This window comes from Hyperolius riggenbachi, chromosome 8 (assembly GCF_040937935.1).
Source record: "Hyperolius riggenbachi isolate aHypRig1 chromosome 8, aHypRig1.pri, whole genome shotgun sequence".
Taxonomy (NCBI): Eukaryota; Metazoa; Chordata; class Amphibia; order Anura; family Hyperoliidae; genus Hyperolius; species Hyperolius riggenbachi.
Window position 1 is genome coordinate 50,633,666 of NC_090653.1, and position 8,141 is coordinate 50,641,806.

The 8,141-nt window shown below is 43.9% G+C and overlaps 1 long non-coding RNA gene across 1 annotated transcript; it reads left to right on the top strand.

Annotated features, from left to right (window-relative positions):
- The first annotated feature begins 241 nt into the window (after nt 1-241).
- Nucleotides 242-7,213, top strand: LOC137528141 (uncharacterized). The gene is made up of 3 exons (XR_011023284.1): nt 242-431; nt 2,693-2,769; nt 7,133-7,213. It is a non-coding gene; the product is annotated as an uncharacterized lncRNA (long non-coding RNA).
- Nucleotides 7,214-8,141: the final 928 nt, after the last annotated feature.

An 8,141-nucleotide genomic window follows, 5' to 3' on the forward strand; every position in this document is an offset into this window, starting at 1 on the left:
AGTTGAGCAAATCTTGATTCCCACCACCCCAAGTGTTGCGACCACTGCCACCCGGGTTAGTACCACAGCCAAAAAAACTGTAACCACTGCCACCAGCATTGCCACTACAACAGCCAAAAAACTTAGAACCTCTGCCACCAGTATTGCCACTACAAAAGCCAAAAAACTTGAAACTACTGCCACCAGTATTGCCACTACAAAAGCCAAAAAACTTGAAACTACTGCCACCAGCATTGCCACCACAACAGCCAAAAAACGTGTAACCTCTGCCACCAGGATTGCAAGTACTAGAGGCAAAAAACTTGGAACCCCTGCCTCTAGTGTTGCTCCTGCTACAACCAAGAAAAATATGACCACCACCACACCTTTTGTTGCCAGTACAACAACCAAAACAACAACAACAACAACCACGAATAAAGCAGCCACAATGAGTAAGTTGAAAACTGTTCCTGATCTAAGGCAGAAAATATATGTGTAACCTTAGAGAAATCTTACAGGCTGCAACTTAGTGTTCTTTTACTCCACATTGTTGCATTTGTAAAAAAAAAAATCATATTTGCTTGCTTTATCTGTGGTATAGGGATTCCCATAGCAGCTGGATACGTATACTGGGGCCCCATTTCTGGTTACCTAATGCTGGGGGCTCCTCTGGCTACCTATACTGGGGGCTTACTTCTGGTTGCCTATACAAATGGGATCTCTGACTACCTATACTGGGGAGCTACCTATACTGGAAGCCCCTCTGGCAACCCAAACTGAGGCATGCTACCTATACTCGGGGACAACCTTTGACTACCTATACCTCAGAGATGCTACCCAATACTGGGGGCCCTTTTGGCTATCCATATTGGGGGGCACAACTGGCTACCTAATACTGGTGGCCCCTCTGACTACCTAGCTGCCCATATCGGCTACCTGGGGCTTCCTAATAATGGGGGGTACTTCTGGTTACTTATACCTGGGGGCTACTTGGGGCTGAATAATACTGTGGACGGGGCACTTCTGGCTACCAAGCTGAAAGGCTGCTAAAACTGGTGTGTGCTGGGAGAAACGTGCCTTCTAATTTTTTTTTTTTTTGGGGGGGGGGGAGGGGGGGGGGGAGCAACTGTTGGGCCAATGATTTCTAGCTACATTCATGTGCTGTGTATTCTTCCATGCCCATATGCTTTTCCGTGTATTTCCAGGTAGGGGTGTGTGTGTGTTTGTGTATGGGGCAAGCATTATTGGCTACAAAAATCATTTAGCAGCAAATTTAGAAAACACAATTCAACACATAAGCCTGTATTTAAAAAATGCATACAAATGTATATAATGTGAAAGAGCCCATACTGTGCCTCCAAGCTTACTCCCAGAACTCACATACCTTCAGTAGGCCTCCGCACCCCCCTCCGCCCTGTTAGGAGGCACTCTGTGCCAATTTATTCTTACCTTGAGCCAATGTTTTTTTGACCTGAGGAAGCTGATATATGCCCGCGAAACATGTTGTCCAATGTTTAATACATTTTTGTATCTTATATTAGTCTTGGGGTACGTTTTTCTTGCCTTTTAAACTGTTTAATCATTTTACATATCTTTTGGGCGTCTCCTTCCCAGATTTCGGTCCAGAAGGTTAAACAATACTGCCAGACACCCGCATGCTTGATTTATTATACGTGTGTGCCATGCCACTGGCATAATTATCAATTAATTGAATTGGTCACAACAAATTGTGTCATCGCTGCACACATTGTGCCACTGATGAAATGGTCGCATCATTCCATTACTGTCAATCAAATCATAATAATAAGTGCACATCAGGATTTTAATTATGCTTCTGCAGTTTTACATTTTGATGGATATTCAATTCATCAAAACTAGAGATGTCGGCGAATGGTTCACGAACCGTTCGCCGGCAAACCTCTCACACTGACTCCTTCCGGGTTGCTATGACCTGTAGTAGTACGGCTGCGCTGGCCTGGCGGTGCGAGTTCTTGATTGCGCGCCTGTTGACGGGCACTTTCTGCGTATGTGCGTGATGTCACTTATGACATCACGCTCATGCGCAGAGAGTGTGCACCGCCGGCCCAGCCAGCTGTACTACTACGGGTCATAGCGACCCGGAAGTCGTACAGCCCCATAGAGATTCTTCCAATCAAAAATCCTCAAATTCCAGTGTCCAATTGGGCATTTTGTCTTGTATACTTCTTAAAAAGTAACTATACATACAAGTTTAAATTGGAGTATCCATCTAATCCCATCGCTAACATTTATGCATGATCGAGAACTGTACTTACGGTTGTAAGTACAGTTATCCTTTAAGCCTTCTATATCCCAGTTCAGGCATGGGCAAACTTGGCCCTCCAGCTGTTAAGGAACTACAAGTCCAACAATGCATTGCAGGAGTCTGACAGCCACAGTCATGACTCAAAGGCAAATGCATTGTAGGACTTGTAGTTCAGTAGCAGCTGGAGGGCCGAGTTTGCCCATACCTGTCCTAGTTTCTACCTTGCTGGCCAAGAACCACTAGTATATAAATAGAGCACAGTGCTTACTACTGTAACTGGACCAGAGAGTGCACGCTTCCCACACTTTGTTGACTCCTGCAGGACCACACCCTCCTCTTAGAGCATCATCAACACATACATTTACTTCAGCATTAGTAGGACTGTACAAATCTAAGAACTAACAACTTTTTTGTATGATTTCTCTCTAGCTTGTGAAGCATTGTGGGGAATATTTTTGCTGGCTGTGATCCAAACCCTTCTCAGCTGATTGTCCAGCGTCAGATCTGTAAGTTCTACAAGGTGACATTTTGAGGAAAGGGTTTATATACGTACTGAATATTTTGATTATAGGATATATTATCAGGGTGGGTTGTGTTTACTGTATAACCTAGATCAGAATCAGAAGGGGTCTCAAACTCAATTTATCTGGGGGCCGCAGGAGGCAAAGTCAGGATGAGGCTGGGCCGCATAAGGAATTTCACAAGCGCGGCGCATCGCCGCCTCTGCCCGCCCCTCCTACTCTTCCTTCACAGAGAGGGGCGGGGAGAGGCGGCGATCCGTGTGGCGATTGACGTCAGGAGGGGCAGAGCTGAAGTTGAAAGCTCTGCCCCTTCCAGGAAATGCTGGCGGATTGCCCCCCGGGCGATTTGGGGGCTCTGCAGCCCTCGTTTAGCGGCGGGGATGCGGTGGATTACTTGGGAGCACTGAATCGAACTACATGGAAGCTTTTGCAGGCGAGGGCCACAAAATATTGTATCGAGGGCCGCAAATGGCCCGCGGACCCGCGAGTTTGAGACCCCTGATCTACAGATAACTTAATCTCAAAGACAGTTGTAATTATTAAAGAGTACCTCAGATAAAATCTAAAAAAAAAATGACATACAACTTAATTTGTTTGCCGGGGGGTCTCAGGCTTAAAGGACAACTGTAATGAGAAGGATATGGAGGCTGTCGTATTTATTACCTTTTAAACAATACCCGTTTCCTGGATATCCTGCTGATCCTCTGCCTCTAATGATTTTAGCCATGGACCCTGAACAAGCATGCAGCAGATCAGGTGTTTCTGACATTATTGTCAGATCTGACTGAATTATCTGCATGCTTGTTTCTGGTGTTATTCAGACACTACTGCAGCCAAATAGATCAGCAGCACTGACAGGCAACAGGTATTGTTTAATAGGAAATAAATATGGCAGCCTCCACATGCCTCTTGCTATAGTTGACCTTTAAATATATACATCATCTAACATGTTCAGGTTACAGGAGGTGATGCTCAACACTCCCTATCCTCCCTCGGCAGTGCAGTTGCAGCCATGTTTACAAAAGACTGCCGAAGCTCTTCAGAGCCTCAGTGGAAAATTAAAAAAAAGATTGCCAATGATGCAATATTGAGGGGACGGAACAATCACCTGGAGGAATGACGCCAGAACAGGAAAGTGTTTAACCTTGACCCCCCCCCCCCCCCCCCCCCCCCCCCCATACATCATTCATCATGACAAGCTCTGCCTTTTTTTTTACCAGAGGTACTCTTTAAGTGCAGTTGGACAAATTACCCATTCCCTTTAAAGGACAACTGAACTGAGAGGTATATGAAGGCTGCCATATTTATTTCATATTAAGCAATACCAGTTGCCTGGCTATCCTGCTGATCCTCTGCCTAAAATACTTTTAGCCATAGACCCTGAACAAGGATGCAGCAACAAGTGTTTCTGACATTATTGTCAGATCTGACAAGATTAGCTGCATGCTTGTTTCTGGTGTTATTCAGACATTACTACTTGTACAGCCAAATAGATAAGCAGGGCTGCCAGGCAACTGGTATTGCTTAAAAGGAAATAAATATGGCATCCTCCAAATTCTTCTCACTTCAGTTGCCTTCCTTTTTCCCCACAAAGGCCCTCAGTATGTGCTCCTACTGTGTTTCCTCCAAAATAAGACAGGGTGTTACTTTCATTTTTGCTCCAAAATATGCATTAGGGCTTATTTTCAGGGGATGTTTTATTTTTTCATGGACAATCTACTTTTATTCTTGATGTAAAATATAGTTCAAGTTCATTTATTGAAATACAGTCATGTCATCACATTGTAGATCATTATAACTGTCCAAACTCTGAATCCCATTCACAGCGTTCACAATGGTGGTTTGTGGTGTGGCATAACGGCAGCATTGGCATTACTGTGCCTTTTCGGCCAGAATATGCACAGCTGATGTCCCTGCGGATCGCGTCGCATCAGGTTCCCGAAAAAAGTTGGTAAGAAGCCTTAAAGTAAACCTGAGACTGGGCTTATTCCAGCCCCTTGTAGTCCGTCAGCTACCTCGGCGTCCTCCCGCTCCTATCCGATAAGCTTCTGCAGCTAAGTCCATAATCCCCAGGGCTACTGCGCATGTGCTGCTCCAGGCCACGCGCCTCCTCGATTGCAAACCTTTGGCCATGGGATCGCGGCGGGGCAAGTGTGCGGCTGGGCCACGCAAGCATGACTGAGCGCGAATGAACAAATATACCGGGACAGCCAGCGTAGGATCGGAAGGGCCCAGGAAGACGGCGAGGGAGCCCACAGCCTGGAGGGGGGGCTGGAGGAAAACCCAGGTAAGTATAAATGCTTTCATTTTATTCATCTCAGGTGTCCTTCAAAGAAAATCCAAAGGATTGGTTCGCACACCAGCTTCTCAATGAGCAAAGCGTAGTTGAGTTGAGTGCACTTTTCTGAAGAAGGGGACCCTATGTGGCCCCGAAACAATTGTCATGTATAATGTTTAACACATCATGGAAAAATAAACGACGCTTTTCTCTTTGAGAAGCTGGTGTGCGGACCAATCCTTTGGACTTTCTGGACAGATACAGGGTGGTGCCTTGGTTCTGCACCCGGATTTATACAGCAAGGTGTGCCACTCCTTACCTTTGTAGGTTTCCTTCAAAGGTATCCTGTGGTGGACACAAGTACTGTATGTCAATGCACTACTATATCTTGAAAAAGAAGGGTTTAGTAAAAGAACTGTTGCCGTTTTTAATTCTGTGATTTTTTTTTCTCCTCCTAATCCGGCCAGCTGAAAACCGTGTTGAAGTTTGACCAAAGCATAGTCAGATCTGCAGCTCTGCCTAGTCTCTCTGCTAACTCCCTCCTCACACAACTCCTTTGTGATGAGTCATACTGTCTGCTCTGGGAGTGGAGTATCCTGCTGTCCTCAGGCTTGCTGAACACACAATGCAACTGTCTTGTGTCTTCACATAAAAAGCAGACGGCATGAGAAGGATGGAGAGAGTTAGCCGGTAGACTTGCCAATGTGGAATATACAGGATCTTCTCAAAAAATTAGCATATTGTGATAAAGTTCATTATTTTCTGTAATGCACTGATAAACATTAGACTTTCATATATTTTAGATTCAAATACACACAACTGAAGTAGTTCAAGCCTTTTATTGTTTTAATATTGATGATTTTGGCATACAGCTCATGAAAATTCAAATGTCCTATCTCAAAAAATTAGCATATTTCATTCGACCAATAAAAGAAAAGTGTTTTTAAAACAAAAAAAAGTTAACCTTTAAATAATTATGTTCAGTTATGCACTCAATACTTGGTCAGGAATCCTTTTGCAGAAATGACTGCTTCAATGCGGCGTGGCATGGAGGCAATCAGCCTGTGGCACTGCTCAGGTGTTATGGAGGCCCAGGATGCTTCGATAGCGGCCTTAAGCTCATCCAGAGTGTTGGGTCTTGCGTCTCTCAACTTTCTCTTCACAATATCCCACAGATTCTCTATGGGGTTCAGGTCAGGAGAGTTGGCAGGCCAATTGAGCACAGTAATACCATGGTCAGTAAACCATTTACCAGTGGTTTTGGCACTGTGAGCAGATGCCAGGTCGTGCTGAAAAATGAAATCTTCATCTCCATACAGCTTTGAGATAGGAAATTTGGGTTTTCATGAGCTGTATGCCAAAATCATCAATATTAAAACAATTAAAGCCTTGAACTACTTCAGTTGTGTGTATTTGAATCTAAAATATATAAAAGTCTAATGTTTATCAGTACATTACAGAAAATAATGAACTTTATCAAAATATGCAAATTTTTTGAGAAGATCCTGTATATCATAATTCTCAAAGCATGTTTTTGATAACCTGGCTGGCTGGGTTTGTAAAACTGAGTCCCTTGGCAAGTGTCAGATGCAGCTTGGTTAAGTTAAATAGTAGCCTGTGAACTGTCCAAGCTCCTCCCCCATCCCATCACTTAAATGAAGTAGTCAGGGAGGAAGTTAAAAGGGCACAGATGAACATTGCAGAGAGAGCAAGGGTTAGGAGAGATACAAGTTGATTTGATAAAGACACTACAGAAATTATAGGAAGAGATACATGCAGTGCTGGCCACAAAGAGTGCAGTGGGAGGAGCTGGGCTGGGTCAGGTGGTCTGCTCTTTTCTGGGGAAGAAAGTACCATTCTCCTTGCAATAAAGAGCTACTGGATGGAGCCTGCAAGAAGTCACACAGTCAGAAACTTTAAGTACACAAATTGTAAAAAGAACAGATGTGTCGTGTGCAAAACTTTGTGCAAGTTTACCATAATAGGCATAGAATTCTTGATCACAATATATATATATAAGTTCTAGCCAGGGCAGCACATGAAAATACTCTCTCCTTTTTCTATTTACAGATCGTTCACAAGAACTGGTGATGACAGCAACTTGCTATACTGTGAACCAACCCAACAGGCCTCCGGCTGGTCCTCTCCTCCTACAGCTGTAAACATTGCTCAATGTTCTCAATAAAGATAAAATATTCTGATATCTTGTGTTCTTTCCTTTCTTATGACAATACATTGTATTATTGACATTTGGTTGATGAGATATAGATTGGGCGGTGTATATTTTTTTTTTAATTGTAATCTTTTGTTCAGGGCTGGGCCAAGGCAGAGGCGAAAGAGGCTCCAGCCTCAGGGCGCAATGTAGGAGGGGGCACACAACTCACTCAGCTATCATTCTTTTATTGTACAATTTGGGTAAAGAGGCACCCCAGTGTGAATAAAATTGGATTAAAACAAGATAAAATCGAAAAAAATTAGGTGGCTTACCTTTTGCTTACCCTTGAGAGGCTCCCGTTGCTGTTCGGCTATTTGCAATTGGCACTGTTATTGTCCTGAGGAAGCGGGCTTAGACCCATGAAATGCATTGCCTGTGCTAAATAAATCTTTGTTTATACAAAGATCTCATCATTGAGGTAAGCTACCTCATTTTTTTTTAATTTTATCTAGTTTTTAATCCAATTTTATTCACACTGGGGCGCCTCTTTACCCAAATTGTGCTTTACATACCCCCCAAAACACACTGTTGAGGGTTTAGACAGAGCACACATGGTTTAAACCATAGCGATAATCTGTCACTTTTACCAAGGAGAGCGACCACACCCTGGCCCGGCTGGACCACCCCGAGTGGAGTCGGGTTTGTTGTCTCCACCTGCTTCTTGTGGTCTGTTGCCCCTCTGCAACCCGCCTTTGTGAGTAGTACAATTACCTTACAAGTTGATATCCTGTATATGAAAACATATTGCGCTATTGGACTTCCATTTTTTTGTCTCCTGTGTCTTTTTTTTTCTCTAGGGTGCTGAGACACCCCTACTACCACCAAGACAGAGCAAACCTGTGACAAACGTAGGGGACAAATTTA